The 19028-nt window shown below is 36.3% G+C and overlaps 1 pseudogene; it reads left to right on the top strand.

Moving 5' to 3' along the window:
• Window positions 1-286: 286 nt before the first annotated feature.
• On the top strand, window positions 287-405 carry LOC111755095 (5S ribosomal RNA; annotated as a pseudogene).
• Window positions 406-19028: the final 18623 nt, after the last annotated feature.

The raw sequence follows: 19028 nt of genomic DNA on the forward strand, positions 1-19028 counted from the left end.
AGAAATCAGATAAGAAACAATATCTCAGGTAAAAGAAGAAATGGCAAACATAATAAAAGGGTTGCTGGACATATCTAAAGAAGACACAGATTTAAAAAAAAAAAAGAGGAGTATAGGAGAATGAGCAAAACCTTAAATGAACAATATAGAGAAGAATTGGAGTGCTTGAAACAGACTCAAAGAGATAGTTAGGAAATTTAAAACTCCACTGAAAGCTAGCAAGATTGCTTGAATGAAACTGAAGATGGACTTTCAAACCTTGAAGACAGGATTGCACCTAGTGGTCACAAAAGGAAACATTCCTTTGAATGCGCCTGATCTCATCTGATCTTAGAAGCTAAGCAGGGTTGGGCCTGGTTAGTACTTGGCTGGGAGACTGCCTGGGAATACCGGGTGCTGTAGGCTTTAAAAAAAAAAAAAAAAAAAAAGGAAAGATCACTTAAAAATAACAAAAAACCAAGAAATAACAATCCAAGATGCTTCAAGATGACACAAAAATACTTTAAGATGATAGGTGTCATCTTAAAAAGCAGGAGTCAACACAAATGACATAAAGAGACTATTTATAGAAGTAATAGTAGAGAACCTCCCAAGCATGGGAAAAGGACCTGACATTCAAATAAAGGAAGCATATTGGAGCATATTTAGATTCCAACTACCCATAGCCAAAATAAATCTATACCCAGACATATAGTAATCAAGATCCCAGAAATGCAGCACAAGAACAGAATATTAAAGGCTACTAGAAAAAAGAAACAGATCATCTATAAAGGAAAACCCAGCAGAATCATGGCAGACTTCTCAGCACAAACTCTCAAGTCAAGAAGAGCTTGGAGTGAAGTATTTTATGTCCTGAAAGAAAACAACTTGCAGGGGCTGGGGATTTAGCTCAGCGGCATTAGTGCCTGCCTTGCAAGCAGGCAGTCATGAGTTTGATCCCTGGTACTGAAAAAGACAAAAGAAAAAAAAAAAAAAAACAACTTCCAACCCAGATTGATGTACCCTTAAAAACTATTTTTCAAAATTTACAGAGAAACAAGATACTTCCCTGACAAAGAACAAAGGAATTCATAACCACCAAACCAACCCTACTGAGAGCACTGAAGGATATTCGAGAGAGAGAAAAATGACCATGGTCCGAGGAACAGCAGCAAAGTGGGATCACTGAGTGGGGCAGACAATTAAATGGAGGGGAAAAGTAGGAAGCCCACAGCAGGAAAAAAGCATGGCACAGATGAACCAGTGCATCTTGGCCACAGCCATTAATGTAGATGGCTTCAACTCACCAATAAAAAGAAACACAGGCAGACTGGATCAAGAAACAAGATCCATCAGTATGCAGTACACAAGAAATGCATTAACTTAAAAGGAAACTCCTAGATTGAAATTCAAAGGACAGAAAACAATGAACAAGAAAAAAGCAACAGTAACTTGCCCATCAACCACAGACTGGATAAGAAACATATAGCATTTTTATACAATGGAAAGCTACTCAGCTATAAAGAATAATCATAAGGCTTTTGTAGGAAAATGGATACAGCTTGTGATCATGCTCTTGGAAGAAATGGTTCAGACTCATATGGGTGAACATCATGTTGTCTCACTAGTATAAGAAACTGAAGGAGTTAGTGGGATCCAAAATATACAATGGATATCGTGAAAGTGAAAGAGGAGGAAACATCTATAAAGGGAAAGTAGTAGCCATTGTTCATTCCCTATTATCTTGTTTTAAAGTTCTGTATCATTTTCATTGTTTTATTTTGATTGGTTTTATTTTGTTTGATTTTATTATATCTGATGGCATGGGCAGCTATTTTTTTTTTTATTTAAGAGGAAAAAGAGAAAAACACAAAACAAAACAAAGCGGTGTAAGGGTACACGTAATACAGAACTACAAAAAAACAAAACAAAACAAAACAAAAAAAACATAACAGTAAGAAATCACCTGTTAGTAGATTACATATTATCATCTTGAAAATAGTTGCTCAAATCACAGTATCAAAGAATACAAGGTGGACATTCAAACAGGGAGACTGCAAACAGCTGTGTTCAATGATCCAAAAACATTGATATAGTCAGCTATTTAACACCCCTAAACACACTTGCTGTTATATCCATTAGAGCTCTTTTTCTTTTTTTTTTCCCTCTCTTTTTTACAACAAAATTTACACATTTTGGATTTTATTACACCTTAGTGCTTATTACTTTTGGGGGGGGGGGAATACAGTCAAATATGGCAAAACAAAGCTGTCCGTCAATACCAAGGATAGACATAGCACATGGTGTAGAACAGAGTACAAGGTTATCAACAATGGTTATCAACGTTGTCCCTTGTTTCCTTAAAAAGAATTGTCTATCTCATTAGATATTATAAAGTTGGACAAAACAGTAGAGAACAAGACCAATAAAACTTAGGCATTGTAAACATTACAGGACTTCCAAAGAAGACAATAGTCAAACCAGAATGGGTATCTTAGTGAATCTTATTGCCTTCAAAGTAGTTGCCTATGTCTTCAAACTTGATACTATCATATAGAATGGAACAGAGTCTAATTAGTCGAAACAAGATCGTGGGAGTACTACAGGACTTCAAAACAAGTTAATAGGAAATCAAAAAGAGTTACTATTTATATATCCTAATTTTTTAAATTTTTTCTTTAATTAAGACAAACATAAGAAATGACTAAATAATTTTTTTTAAAACAATAAGGGGGAGATTGAGATAAAACAGGACATAACAATATAACAATAGAGGTCAAAGCATGACTGTTTCAGCAACCTAGTACTTCACCACCATATAACCCGACTTAATAGTAGTCACCACAGTGTCTGTCTTTTTCCTTGAAATATTTGGATAAAACTTCATATACTCTAGCTTCAAATATTTTCATATCAAGAAGCCCAGAATAAAGCCTTTCTAATTAATGAGTGAAAACTTTATAAGGCTTCAAGGCCACCTAATGGGGAATCATGATTACCACTTATTTTTATATATTTGAATCATTACTTACATTAGGGAAACTATTCGGTATTCACACATGCGAGATTGATTTATTTCACTTATGAGTATGGTCTCAAGCTGCGCCCATTTATTGATAAATATCTCAATGTGATCCTTCTTTATAGCTGAATAATACTCCATTGTATAGAAATACCACAACTTTTTTATCCATTCCTCAGTTGATGGACACTTGGGTTGTTTCCAAGATCTGGCGATTACAAATTGTGCTGCTATAAACATAGGTGCACATATATCACTGTGGTATGATGCTTTCAGTTCTTCTGGGAATATGCCTAGAAGTGGGATAGCTGGAATAAATGGGATTTCCAGTCCCAACTTTTTGAGAAACCTCCAGACAGATCTCCACAAAGGCTGTACCAGTCTACACTCCCACCAGCAATGCAGGAGAGTTCCTTTTTCCCCACAGCCTCTCCAGCATTTGTTGTCAGTTTTCTTGATCCTGGCCATTCTTTCAGGAGTGAGATGGTATCTCAGTGTGGTTTTAATTTGCATTTCTCTAATGACCAATGATGATGAGCATGTTTTCATGTATTTATTTGCCATTTGCATATCTTCATCTGAGAATTGCATATTCATCTCAGATGATGGGCAGCTATTTTGAAGATAATAAGATATATTATGGTAGCCATTGTTGATTTCCTATTATCTTGTTTTGAAATCCTGTATTGCTTTCATTGTTTTGTTTTGATTGAATTTATTCTGTTTTATTTTGTTTGGTTTTATTCTCTCAAAAATAAAAAAAATTAAAGAATACAGGGAAATGTTTGTTTACTCATTTTTATTTTCATTGGCTTTTTTTGTGGGGAGTTGGGGATTTCTTCCTTTTTCTTTTAATATTTTCCTTCTCTTATTTTCTTTTTATTTTATTCACTGATTTTTTTCTTATTTTTTGTTTGCTGTGTTCTATTTTTATCTAATTCTATTAATTTATTTTCTTCTTACTATAATCTTTTCTTTTTTCCCTCCCCAATCTCATCTCCCATTGCTCAATTTTCAAGTTTTACTGTTTTCATTCTCCCATTCCTCCCTGCATTATTTTTGTAGCATAACCATTAAGCTTTGTTAATCATAAGGTAGTTACCTCTATGCTATTACTCTTCAGTTCTCTTCTATTGTTAGTAGAGGTATAGTTGTTGCATTTAGTAGATATTTACTGTATGTCAATGTTTGGTTTGTCACAATGTTTATCAATACTACAGTGATAAAGGTGATACATTGTTGATTATTAAGGTATGTCAATATCTGATTCTTTTTTATGGTGTTATTGTTATGGGTTTTGTTCTTATTTCCAAGATAGGATAGTTGCTGCCATTACTTTTTTCTCTGTATGCCAATATCTGAAAGTTCTTTGTGTCATTAATAATATATGGTCCTTTCTTGAAGAACTAGGTGCTGGGTCAATTATACTGCACCTTCCCCTCCCAAATTAGTGGAGGTGGCTGGATCTTGGGAAGGGGCAAAGAAAAGCCTATAGTTAGCTATATTCAGAGCACATCACTGAAAAAAGTATACACTAACTAAAATATCTCCAAACTAGCCACATAGTTTTTTTAACTATAATCAACTCACAAACCTCAGCATGCAGGCAGGCACACATGCATGCATACATGCGCGCACGCACACACCAAAAACAAACAAATGAAACATAAAAACATGATCAGACAAGGCAAGAAAATGCCTCCACATACTCCCAACTCCCCCAAAGATGATCCATGAGGTATATAAGGAAAAGAAGCCAAAAGCCACATAGCTAAATTATACAAAAGAGGAGATAAAAAAAATCAATAAGGTGCTCAGTAAGTTCAAAGAAGATATCACTAAACTGATAATGGACATAATAAAGTGATCAGTGAGTTTTCAGAAGACTGTAATAAAAAGCTAGCTGAGATAAACAAAATGATATAAAACATGAATGACCAGTTTAGTAAATAGAGTCCTGAAAAGGTACTAAACAGAAATCTGAAAGAGTAAAAAGTCTATTAAAAGAATGAGCAACAGAAGTGCCCAGTTTGAAAACATAGTTTCAGAACTAGAAGACAGGGCTGATGTCAGTGGCCAGTTACTCAGAGATGCCTTAAAAACAACAAAAGCACTTTTGGGCTGGGAATATAGCTTAGCGGCATAAGCACCTGCCTGGAAAGTGTAAGGTCATGAGTTCAATCCCCAGTACCAAAAATAAATAAATAAATAAATAAATAAATAAATAAATAAATAAATATATCCAACTGCTTCTGAATGATGCCAAAAATTAGTGAAAAATCAGAACACAACACAAGAGGCATATAAAAACTCTTTTCAGAAAATGGCAAAAAATTTTCCAAATATGGGGAAAGAATTTTATATACCTATAACTGAGGCAAATATAACCCCAAATAGCCATTTTCAGAAAAGAAACATAACATATCACAGTCAAAATTCAGAAGTCCAACAAAAGGACAGAATCTTAAAAGATGTTCAGTAAAAGTAATACATCACTTATAAGGGTAAACTCATTACAATTACAGCAGATTTCTCAGCACAACCATTAAAGGTCAGGAGAGTTTGGAATGAAATGTTTCAAGTCCTAAAATAAAATAATTTCCAAGACAAACTTAAATATTCTGAAAATTGATAGAGAAATGAGGTCTTTCCATGACAAAGAGCACTTCAAGAAATTCATAACCACTAAAATAGCACCTGAAAACTTCAAGGATATCCCAGAAAGAGAAAATGCCAAAAAGTCTAATAGAATTACTACACCAGGCAGGGTACGCAGTTAAACAAAAGAGAAGAAAGGAAATCACCAACAGAAAAATGATGCAATTAGTCAATATCTTTCAATAATAACTCAATATAAATGGTCTCAACTTCCCAATCAAAAGACATTGTTTGGCAAACTGCTGTATACAAGAAACACATTTAAACCCAAAAGAAACATTTATAAACTAAAAATAAAAAATTAAAAACAGTATTCCGTGAAATGGAAACAAAAAATAAGCAGCAATAGCTATCCTATTTTCAGAGAAAGTGGACTTAAAGCTGGGCATGGTAATATATGCCTGTAATTCCAGCACTCAGGAGGCTAAGGCAGGAGAATTTCTGGGAATTTGTGGCCAGCCTGGGCTATATGGTGAATTTAAGCCCAGCCTGAATTACATAGTGAGACCCCCCCCCTTTTTTTTTAAAAAGTGAATTTCAAATCAAAACATCAGAAAAGGCAAAAAAAAAAAAAAAAAAAAGGTCACTATATACAGGTTAAGAGAACAATTAAACAGGAAGACACAGCAAGTATACTTTATTTACTGAATACTAGCCTACCCAAATTCATAAAACAAACACTACTGGACATAAAAGATCAGACAAACATCAACACAATTACAGTGAGTATTATCTCAATACTCCACTGTCACAATTAGATCAAATAGACGAACCAACCAAAAAAAAATCAGTTAAAATAAACCTTTGAAAATAGTTTCTTAGCCACATAGCTCTAGTATTCTGCATGCATGTCAAACCAGTGACACATGGATGATGTCAAGGTCTGCTCCAGGTGCAGCAGTAACAAGACTTCCCTCTTTCTTGGGTGTAGGGGTTAAGTGCCTGGATTGATGAGCAATCTCAGTCCAGTTCTGAATAACAAATTCTCTACGCCACCCTGGAATGTGGTGCTCTGTATCTTTCTTCTCAAAGTAAAGTCTTTTGCTTTTTGTACTTGCAAAAGAATCTGTAAAGGGTGGAAAATTTCTGCTGTTTCTTGTGATGCCCTCAGGCCATCTTTTGTATTCTGCTGCTTCTTCCCGGCAACAGAGATCTCTTCAGCTCTATTTTTGAAGTTCACAGATTTAATGGAGCTTGTTTTCCTGCCAAACTCACAGCATTTTAAATTATCCTGATGGGCTCTTTGCTCTTGATTCACAATATAAATCTGGCTAAAAACCCCGAACAATAGCTATGCCACCACCTCAACATTCAACTGCCCTGAAATTTCTTTTACCAGACTAGTTAATCCACCATCCTTAATTCAGTCTCAGGTAAAATCTCTGGACATAAGCAAAATGCAGACAAAGTTTTTGTCCAGCCATAACACACATTATCTGGAGTGCAACAACCAATGAAGTACTTCTTCCCAGCAGATACCTCCTGAGCTTGGTCTTTACAGGCAGAATTTCTATCAGATTTCTTATCTTCTGAGCTCTAATCAGAATCTCCCACACAGCACAGCCTAAGGTAGTCCAGAGCTACTCTTTCTGGAAACATCTCAGAACCTTTCCAAACTCTTCCCACAAGCCATACAAAGGCTCTTGAACCACATGGTTAGGTAAAGTCACAGCAATGACCCCACTTTTTGGTACCAAATTCTGTCTTAGTTACTTTACTCTCATTTCTGGGACAAAATACTCTGTCCCAGAATTAAAGAAGGAAAGATTTATTTTGCTCACAGTTTTTTTCAGTCCATAGTCAGCAGGCTCCGAGGTAAGGTGGGATGGCTGAGGGGCAACCATTCATGGTGGTGGAAGGCAGCAAAGCAACAAGAGCCAAAGGGTAAAAGGGAGAGAAGCCTCTTGCTGTCTCTTATATTGTACGTAGACTACCCACACTAGGGTGAGTGTAGCACACACACCCATAATCCCAGCACTAGACAATGAATCAATCAGAAACTCTAGATTCAGCTATCTCTGAAGAACACCCCTGCATGACTGCATGAGGCTCTGAGGTGACATCCAGACACAAACCATAACATCAGGAACAAGACAAGGATGGATATACACTATCATTACTTTTGCTTAATATACTTGAAATATTAGCCTGAACAATCAGGCAAAGAAAGAAATAAAAAAGGAAATGTACTGGAAAGGGAAAAGTCGAATGACCATTATCTGCAGATGACATGATCCTCTACATAGAAGATACAAAAAATTCCACTAAAAAGAACTCCAGAATTAATAACCAAATTTAGCAATGTAGCAGGATATAAAATCAACACACATAAATCACTAGCATTCCTGTACACGAATAATAAAACTCATCCAGAAAGAAATTAGGAAAACAGTAGCATTCACAATAACATCAAAAAGTTAAATACTTAGGAATTACCTAACCAAGGAAGTGAAAGAACTCTACAACAAAAGTACAGTACTCTGAACAAGGAGATCAAAGAGTACATCAGTAACTGAAGAGAAGTGCTTTGTTCCTGTACAAGCAGTATCAATATAGTCAAAAGGCCCCTGCTTCCAAAATTGACAATACGGATTTAATATAATCCCAATCAAAATACCAACTTCATTCCTTTCAGAACTAAGGGAAACAATCCTAAAATTCACATGGAATCATAATAGCAAAAGCAAACCTGGGGAACAAAAGCAAAGCATGAAATGACACAATCCTGAATTTCAAGTTATATGCCAAAGCTACAATGACAAAAACAGCCAGAAACTGGCACAGAAACAGAGAAATGGATCAATGGAACAGAATAGAAAACACAGAAATAACCCCAAGCACATTCAGTTATCTGATATTTGACAAAGAGACCAAAGACATAAGCTGGAGGAAAGATAGGCTCTTTAATAAATTGTTTCAACTAATGCTAACTATAGAAATAGATTTCATACAAGATCACAAATATATAAGAATTTACAAGATTGGCTTACAATGGCCACCCACGGGGTCGGGTGTAGAAGAGTGAAAAGGTTTGTCTGCCCAGTGGGGATACAAAGGATTCAGTAGAAGACCTGGAGCCCACTGTAGGGTCCCATTAAGTCTGAATCAGGAGGCTAAAGAGTCTGCAATGGAAGGCAGAAGACAATGTCCAAGGTGAAAGTGAAGACTGGAGCCCCTCCAAAGAAATTAGAAGTAGTACTCCTTTCTTCATTTCCTTTTTATACCATTCTGGTACTAATTCTCCTTAGGGCGAATCTTCCACACCTAGAACTATGCTAAGCTAACTTAGTTGGGTGTTTCTTACTCAAGTTGACACAATCAATCAACTATCACAACCCATCCCTTGTCAATTTGACAACCAGACACATTTCTTTAAACCACAGCCTACAGATACGAAGACAAGATCATCATTATGCCAAACATGTTATATTTATCCATCTGTAAACTAGGCCTTAGTCTACTCTTCCTCTGACAGCTGCTTATATGGTACATTTCATGAGGACACAGGTGTATGCTGGGAAACAAGGCAATATAGCAGGAGTAGGAGCAATGGGTATATGGGAAACGTCTTCATGTAACTTACTTATGGCTTCTAGACCTGCTCTGGCTCAAATATATATATACCATTTCTATTTCATGATAGGCTGTTTCTGTGTACATCCAACCTTAGGACTTGGTAAATCAGGTAATACCCAGCTAATGATAGACAACTTAGGTCACATGGTAACCTGGTGTCCCATGGTCAAGCATTCAACTTCCATTAAGACCCAGTAGCAAGCCAAAGCTGCTTTTCAAAGGGAGAGTAGTCATCTATAGATGATGACAGAACCTTACTCCAAAATCCTAAAGGATTCTGCTGCAATTCACCTATGGCGGCCTTCCAGACATTTTGAAAGAATATGTTCTTGACACTGACACTTCAAATACTATTAGCTCTGCTAGATCATATGGCCCCAGTGGCAGAGCAACCTGGACCTGTGACAGAGCCTTTTTTTGGTTCTGGGTCACACTCAAAACTATCAGCTATCTAAGTCATTCAGTAAATGGGTCAGAGTAAAACACCTAAGTGAGGAAAGTGTTGCCTCCAAAATCCAAATAGGCCCACTAGGCATCTCATCTTTTATTGTTGTAGGAGAAGTCAGATATAACAATTTATCTTTTACCTTAGAAGGCATATCTCTACATATCCCACAGCACTGCACTCCTAGAAATTCCCGAGAGATAGAAGAATCTTAAATTTTAGTTGGATTTATTTCTCATCTTCTGGCTCTTAATGTTCATTAACAAATTTAGATTCTGCCAAGTACTAAGTAAATCTATCCCAATTATGCAGCCTGAAACATGGGAAATGACTGCAGGATGAATTTGAAGACCTATTGTACCCATTGTGAGCCAGACCTTTGCTAAAAGCCCATTAATCACCTGATCTTCAGAGGCCCCTACTCTTACTCGAGGGCCACAATGATTTTTTTGGATACCCTGGAATTAGTGGTAGTTTAGAACCAGGATCCAGTAGTCCCCTAAAGGTCTGATTATTTTCCTTCCCCCAATGCACAGTCACTTGGGCAAAAAGCTTTAGGATCCCTTAGGGGAAGGATGGGAGAAAGATAAGACTATATAAATTTTTGGTGTACCAGGGTTCTTCCCCAAGGAGACATGGCCTCCCCTTCATCCAAGGAGTTCTGGGTCTGTAAACTGGATCAAGCCCAGGAACTGATTGAGGGGCCATGATAACCTGTAACTATGATTTGAAGTAGTTTTTTGTTCATTTGCCCTTAATTTTTTTCATATATATATATATATATATATATATATATATATAGTAAAACTTTTGTAGGCTTCCCATCTACTACACTTTTGGAAACACTGTGGGTGATCAGTCAATGTCATAGGTTTACATGTGTCAGATCATTCTGATCATTGTTCTGCTTCTGCTGTCCATTACAGTAAGTATATGCATCCTGCCTTTGGTGATTAAGTGCTCTGCCACTTGACCTTCTACCATTCTGAGATTGTCTTAGTTACTTTTCTCATTGCTGAGACAAAATACACAACACCCAAAGTTAAAGGAAGAAAGATTTGTTTTGGCTCAGTTTGTAGAGGCTTCATCCATAATCAGCAGGCTCCGAGGCAGAGTACTCTGGCAAAGGGCAACAAAACAGAAGATAGCAAGCAGTGAAGTAGTGACGCATGAAGCAACAAGTGAAAATCAGTGACCCTCTTTCTCCCTTCATATTGTAACAACCAGGTAGGCCAGCCTTAATCCTAGCATCACATCATGAATTAATCCCAGCATCACATCCTTGATTCCAGCAGCACACATCCTAGATCCAGCCATCTCCAAAGAGCCCCACCCATGGCTGCATGAGACTTTGAGAGGACATTTGAATCCAAGTCATAACACAAAAAGTGCTGGGAAAACTGGATAACCACATGTAGAAGATTGAATCTTGATCCCTATGTCTCACCGTGTACTAATATAAAATGAAAATCAGTCAAAGCTCTAAATGTTAAAACAGAAATACTTAGTGTACTTGAAGATAAAATAGGTAAAACTCTTGAAGTCACAGGCATAGGCAAGGACTTTCTGAGCAGAATAAGTGCATAAGAAATAACATCAAGAATTAACAAATGAGATAACAAATTAAAAAGTTCTTCCACAGCGAAGGAAACAACCATCAGAGAGAAGAGACAATCTACAGAATGGGTTAAAAATTGACAGCTATTAATTGCACAGAGGACTAATATCTAAAATATATAAAGAACTAAAAAAATTAGACCTCCCAAATAAAATAGCCAATCAAAACTAGGCAACTGAAATAAATAGATACCTCTCAGAATAAGAAGTACAAATGGCCAAGAAATACATGAAAAAAATTCAACATGCCTGGCCATTATAGAATTAAAATCAAAATAACACTAAGATTCCATACTCTTATCATTGTGAAGTCAAAACACAACAAATGCAGGGAAAACTGCAGAGAAAAAGGAAAACTATATTGCTGGTAGGAATGTAAACTAATGCAACCAGTATGGAATGTCCTCAAAAAATCAAAAATAGAAACCCCATTTTACCCAGCTATTCCCCTTCTAAAAAGAGTTAAGAACACCACATTACAGTGATATATGCATACCCATGTTTATGGAGTACTACTCTGCCATATAGAAGGATAAACTTGAGTCACTTGTAGGAAAATGGATGCATCTTGATGCCATAATGTTAAGTGAAATAAATCAGGCACACAAATCTAAATATTGCATGGTTTCTCTTACATGGGAGACCCAAAATAAACAAAGAATACAAGATGGATAATAGGAAAAAAGGACTTAGATATTTTGCAAAAGGAAAGGGGACCAAGAGATGGAAGGAGGAGGACAGGAGGTGAAGGAAAAGGAGGCTGAAAAGACAAGATATGTTATGCACATGCATTAACTCCCTACAATGAAAGTAATCACTATGCATTGCAAAAGTACTAATAAAAATTTAAAGAAACTAGCAAGCATATCTAAAACTTATATGTAAATGTAAGTGACCTAGTAAAGTCAAATAATCTTGAAAAATAATGATAAAATGGAGCATTTAGCCTACTTGACTTTAAGATTTATTAAGTTTACTTCATGAACTTAATTTGTTCCCTAGTTCTAGGAAAGATGGCTAATTCTGTATTCTTGTGGTGAAGATGGCTGTGGTCATAGTCTCCATCCCATGAGGAGTTCATGGACCGAAGCAAAATTTTGCCAAATGCTTGACAACTGAATTATTTGAGAACAAAAGCATTTGTGCATTGAGGCATTATTGTATCTTTCTTCAGAATACTTTCCATGGCCCTTAAAATCTGGGTTAAGTGCCTCTCCTCTGTAATCCGATAGTATTATGGTCCATTGCAATAAAGCACTCATCACAGTGTATTTCTTTGTTTCCCCCTCAGTTCATTTGAAATGCTTTATTGATACCCTTTTCTCACTATCGATTTTTTTATTTTAAAGGAAATAAAACAATAAAACAGAATCAAAGAAAACAATGAGAACCATATTAGATTTCAAAAATCAGACAGAAGGAAATGCCCTATAGTTGCTATATTGCATATTATTATCTTCTAAATAGTTGTTCAGACCACTGGCTTTAGGCCTGAAAAGTCAATCAAACAATGCAAGCATATTTTTTTGTTTTGGGGTTTTTTTGTTTGTTTGTTTTTTGCTTTTTGTTTTTACTACAGTAGCTCTCAACTCAGCCTGTGTTCCTCCAAATCAGCCAGTTACTTACGGGGCAGGCGGGGGGGGGGCGGTCAGCAGGGGGAGGCTCAGCTTTTCTTGTCTCCAAGCCCACACACCAGCTGGCACACAAGAGAGGGTTTGTTTCTTGGTTCTCCTGGCCCACATGGCTGCCACTGCACAATGTATTTCTGTGGTATGGTATTTTTTATCTATGGATTCATTAGGGTGGGAATCAAGTTTGAATATCTTGTTTATCCCCAAATATAGAATATCTAGAAAGGTTACTGAACATTGTAGATATGAAAGTATTCACTGAATTAAAATTAATTTAAATAATTTACGTAAAAGGTTAATATCTTAAGAGAAAATTCAGGTCACATAATTTGATTCATTAAGTTTAACTCTTGGAAGTCCAATGTCCTAGACATTTTTGTAGTAAATTGCTCATTAGTTGTATTCTCAAAGAATTTAGATATGTGGAATAATGCAGAAGGCAAAAATACCTTTATACATAAAAGTATTCAGTGCTGTTTTTATTTATTATAGGCAAAAAATGGAGACAAGCTAAGAGTCTTAAAAACTTATCATTTTAAAAATATCACAGTAGATCAACGACATAATATTTTACAGCCATTAAATTATCATCAAAATATACTATTTCCAAAATATACTATAGAAGAATAAATTACCATCAGAAAACTACCCACAAATAAAAGCACCCCAAATGGCTTCACCGCTGAAATCTACCAAGAATTTAAGGAAAAATTAATACGTTTGTGAAGAAAAATTAGATAAGTAGAGAATACTTCTAATTGCATTTATGAGGCTAACATAACCAGACAAATACATCACAAGAACACTGCAGAAACAAACAAATAAATACATCATGTATCTGATTTCTATTAGGGATTTACATTATTTATTATATACTTCAAATGGGTGAATTGTATGGTGTGTATGAATTACATGTAAATAAAACTACTGAAAACATAGTAAGTCTGTGGCCATACCACCCTGAACACACCTGATTTATCTGAAAATGTAATGATCCACTCACTGTCAGGCACTGGTCTTGCACTTCCAAAAACCTGAGAGCAAATGTCTCCCTTAAATTTACCCTGGTTCTTCACCTTGCTTCATTATAATCTTGGTTGTATTCCACATCCTTTCTTCCTTATACAAAGATATTTACTTTTTATTCATTCTTCTATATTCTTGCCTCCAAGGAGGTTTCATTTAATAGGGTTAAAAGTAGAAAGTTGTAAGGTATTTCCTTTTCTCTACAGACGCTCTCATAGTTTATGACGACTACTTTTGTGAATAAGAAAACACTTAGTTTTTTTCAAGATTTAACACAGAAAAGAATGAGTATTTCCTCAAGATTTAAAACGATAAGAGTCACTGGGCTCTACCTGGTGGCAGGAGTTCAAAGAATTTCAGGATTTTAGAGGAGAAGGCTATGTAATAAATCTAAACAGATGTTTTGACATTCATAGTCTTATCCAAGTTTATTCATAATTTCTTATAAGTAAGGGAAAGTGACAAACTTCGATGCAGATGTTAGCAGAAAGCTTGATGAACTAGAACTACACACTTTCTTTTTCTCAGTAACATATAAAGACAGAAGAGGGGACCCTCTGATAGTGATTTTAAAGATGTTTTTTGCTACCATAACTGAATGAGATTTTTTTTTCTATCTAGTACTGGATTGAACGCAGGCCTTCACATTGAGCTCCATTCCCAGCCCTTTTTTCAATTTTCCAAATTTGGAGACAAAGTCTAAGTCACTCAGATTGGTCTTGAATTTGCAGTACTCCTGCCTCAGCCTCCTAGAGTACAGGGATTACTGGCATGTTCCAATTCAATATTTTTAAAATAATAAAGAAACATATTTTTTTACATATTTTACATTTTTCTGTTATATTTTTTCCCTAAGAAGTGGGAATGGAAACCAGGGCATGCTACTACTAAACTACATGCCCAGCCTTTTTTATTTTTTAATTTTGAGATATCAGCTCAATAAATTGCCCAGGGTAGCCTTGAACTTGCGACCCTCCTACTTCAACTGTTCAAGTAGCAGGGATTACAGGTATGTGCTACCACACTTGGCTTATGCATTTTCATTTGTAAATAATTTCAAAGTTACAAAAGTGAAATAATACTAAGAATATCTATAATATACTTTTCCCAGATAAACCTGTTGTATAAGTATCACTTGCTAACCGAGTGTGCCACTGGAGCTCCCTAGATTCACCTATTGCTAACATTTTCCCTATTTATGTTGCCATTTATTACTTATCTAATGATATAGTATGTATGTTTATATATAAACATAATAAATACTTGTATACTTTCTGGACCATTTGAGAGTAAGTTATATAAATATGTGATACTAAAATATTAATTCCATCACACATATTTTGTATATGTTAATATAATATATAAACCTACATCCACAGTTTATATCTTAAGTATTCACCAAAAATTCATATATTGAAGGCTTGGTTCCAAGCCTGTGGCTCTAATGCAGGATGGTAGGACCTTTGTGAAGTGAAGTCTAATAGAAGGAAGTGAGGTCACTGAGAATGTATCCTGTCCTGGAAGGGGATATTGAGAACCTGAGCTCTCCTATCTCGGTCTCCTTTGTTTCTTAACTACCATGAAGTGAGCAACTCTACAGAGCTTCGCACTATGATATGGTACCTTGCCACAGGCCCAAAAGCAGCAAAGCCAAACCAATCATGGACTGGAACCTTTGACATTATGAACTGAAATAAATCTTTTCTCTTTTTTATTTTCTGTTTGAGACAGAAAATGCAGTTCAGGCTGGCCATGAAGTCACAAAAATCTCCCTGCCTCAGCTTCTCAAATGCTTGGGTTACAGGCATGTGCCACCATGCTTGGCTAACCTTTTCTTTTATTCAGTGGATTTATCTCAGGTATTTTGTCACAGCAATAGAAAGTTAACCGGATATATGTTTACCTATATGATAATAGGTTATACATATTGAACACATATAAATTATAATAAATTTATTATACTGTCATGTACCACATATTTGGATCAAACTGAACTGCTGGGTAAGCAGCGGCGGTGTGGCAGACTGCGGCCCTTCCAGGGAGAGAACCACCAGTGTCTTCTGAGATCCTTACGAAGCTGGGAAACCAAGCAACCAGCCTGCCTCCCTGCTAAGCAATAATGAACCTACTGGTGCATGGCCTAGAGTCAAACATCCCACTTCCCCTACCCCGCTTCTCCTGTCCCCCCATTAGCAAATGGGAACCAGAAATCTGAGCATCTCCTGGGAGGTTTCCTTCTACTACCTCTTTGAAGACAAATATTATTACTGTTTTGCTCTATTCTGATTAATGGTACTGCTCTATTCAATATTTTGTTTTGACAAGTTTATAATGTTCTGTATTTCATTTTATTTTGATATACATGATTGAAAAAACAACTATTGTAAAGATAACAAAATATACTGTGATACTTATTACTGTTATCCCAGTAACCTGCTGTGAAGTTCGGTACCATACCAATTTACTGTATGATCTTAGTTGGCTTTATTCTGTCTTGTTCTACTACTTTATTCTGTCTTGTTCTTACTACTTTCAAAATAAAATTTAAAAAAAAAACTGAAATGTGCCATTCAGTGTGTGCTACTGCATATAGCAGTTGACATTATGAATTGAAATAAAATGCTATATGCAGTAGTGGTCCCATAGATTTTAGCTGTGGCCACTCTATGATGTTACACAGTGACAAAATCACTTGATAATGCATTTCTTAGAAGGTGTCTCTGTTTTGAAAATCAAAAGGACATTCTCTTACATAATCACAATTAGAGTTGACAGATTTAACAAATAGAAATACAGAATGCCTTGAGCAAACTGCAACAGAAATGAAGTTTCTGAGCTTTCCTTGACTTGGAAAACTACTATACTCCCCCTTCTGGACACACTCAGATATTGTTCTTAGATTTGATGAGTTCTTGGTATTGTTGTTTACCCTTCAGTACCTAAAAAAATAAGCCTAATGTACTGGGCAAGATTTCTGGTAACCAGGTAATGCCTGGCATGATCTTGTGGATAAAAGTGAAGGCTGACTTGACTCTGGTATTTGATTAAACCTTGTATTTCTCCTGTCAGCTATACTTGCCCCATATCCCATCTCCTAAAAGTTCTATTTGATTTGGCAATATGTCTTAGAATAGTCTTATAAAAACCAATACTTATAAATTTTAATATATATCATTGTTGAATCTTATTAAAATGTAGATACTAATCCGATAGAACTAGTTTAGGATCTGAAAATTTGTATTTCTCCATAAGCTCCAGGGGATGCCAACACATTGGTCCTACTAGTGCCAGGCTATGGCCATCTACCTCACAATTAACAGACATTTTTATGCAGATACATAGACCCTATCCTAATGTCAATGATTCAGAATTTCTGGAGTAGTGTCCAGGAATATCTGGTACATTTAAACATTCTCCTTGGGAGATTTGAGCACCAGTCGAATATTGGCTTGAGATGCCCGCTATCTTTTCCTGTACTTATTTTCTGCCCTGAAAACCCAGTGCAGGTCTTCCCTTCTGCCTGATGCTATTATTGAACATCTCAGATGTAATTTAGTAGTTCTTTACAGCAAGAATTTATCATTGTTTATATTTTATTGCATATATCCTCTCATCACACAAATTTTTCTTCTTTTTGCTTTGTTTTGTTTTTTTTTGATACAAGATCTCACTACATAGCCCAGGCTGAGCCTCCAACTTGCTACATGTAATCTCTTGCCTCAGCCTCCTGAGTACTAGAATTATGGGCATACACCATTATGCCTGGCTAGATTTTGCTTCTTGACATAAACAATTATGTACAATCTTGTACCCTCAGGTCCTAGCATAATACTTGGCATAAATTAATATTTATCATGGACTATAATGGTAATGATAATGGAAGATGAATTTCTCTTCTGGACACAAGTTTCCCAGGCCTCTGTGATTTAAAGAAACTGATGACACCATTTAAAAAAAAAAACCGCTCAAATGATTAAGAAAAACTGCAGCTTCCAGCAATGCCACATTATTTTTCAGGAACTAACACCACAATTCTTTTATACCTTGGCAGTTTGTACTTTATTATGGCAAATGGCACTTTAAAAGGAAGAAAATAGTATTTTATGTTTATTATGTCTTTTATCTTTGAACCTCAAAAGTTTCTAAAACCATTTATTAAGTTGCAGTACAACCATGCTGTAAATATTATTATGCCCTTTATACAAAAAAGCTGACGGAGAAGACTTGTAAGACACTTAGTATCATAGCCCGTATAATAAAGCCACATTAACAAACTCAGGAATGGCCGCGTGGTGAACTGGTAAGAACTCAGCATTTCCTGAACATCCAGTTATGAGACTGGAAAGGGGGTTAATTCCATGAAGAGAGGAGGCAGAGATGAGACGAAATTGGGGATTATTTCTATTCTGGGGAACCGATTTCTATTTCCTTTGTATTTCCACTGTCATTGCTGTATGTAACTTATGACGCTTGTATTAATATTACAGGTAAATGCTGACCATTGTCCTTAACCACTTACCTATTTTCGAGTCATCCTGTTTTCCCTACCTGCTAATCCACTGCAGTAGCAAAGCAAAAAGAACTGCCAGCTGAGGAGCTCTGACGAGTTTGAAACCCTTGTTCCATCACTCAAGAACGCCGGCTCTTAGAAAATTCGGTTCACTTTTCAGTCAGTTTCCTCTTTTTTGTGTAAAATGGGAGTGGGTCACACCTGCTTACCTCACAGAATGGTTGAAGCGATAGAACGCAACTTGTCAACTGTAAAACTAAATGGATACAGGTTGTTCCTTTCCTTTTCTATGTCACTCCTTTTTAAATTAGCCTGCTGGCAGGACCACAAAGCACAACATAACATCAGGTTCAGGGCTTGTCGGCAGAAAACAGCCTGAGGCAGAGGTTTCTTCCTCTAAAAAAAGGGCGCGGGCTTTGGGGAGTCCTCTGTTCTGCTGTCTCCGCGGAACCAAGGAACGGAAAGAACTACAACTCCCGTGAGACCGCGCGCGGTCACCGACCTTCCCTACACCCGACAGGCGCGTGCCCTAAAACCAAGCTGGGGCCCTAAAGCGCGCGCTGG

The sequence above is a fragment of the Cavia porcellus genome, unplaced genomic scaffold (assembly GCF_034190915.1).
Source record: "Cavia porcellus strain 051 isolate PalLab524CR breed Dunkin Hartley unplaced genomic scaffold, mCavPor4.1 scaffold_9, whole genome shotgun sequence".
NCBI lineage: Eukaryota > Metazoa > Chordata > Mammalia > Rodentia > Caviidae > Cavia > Cavia porcellus.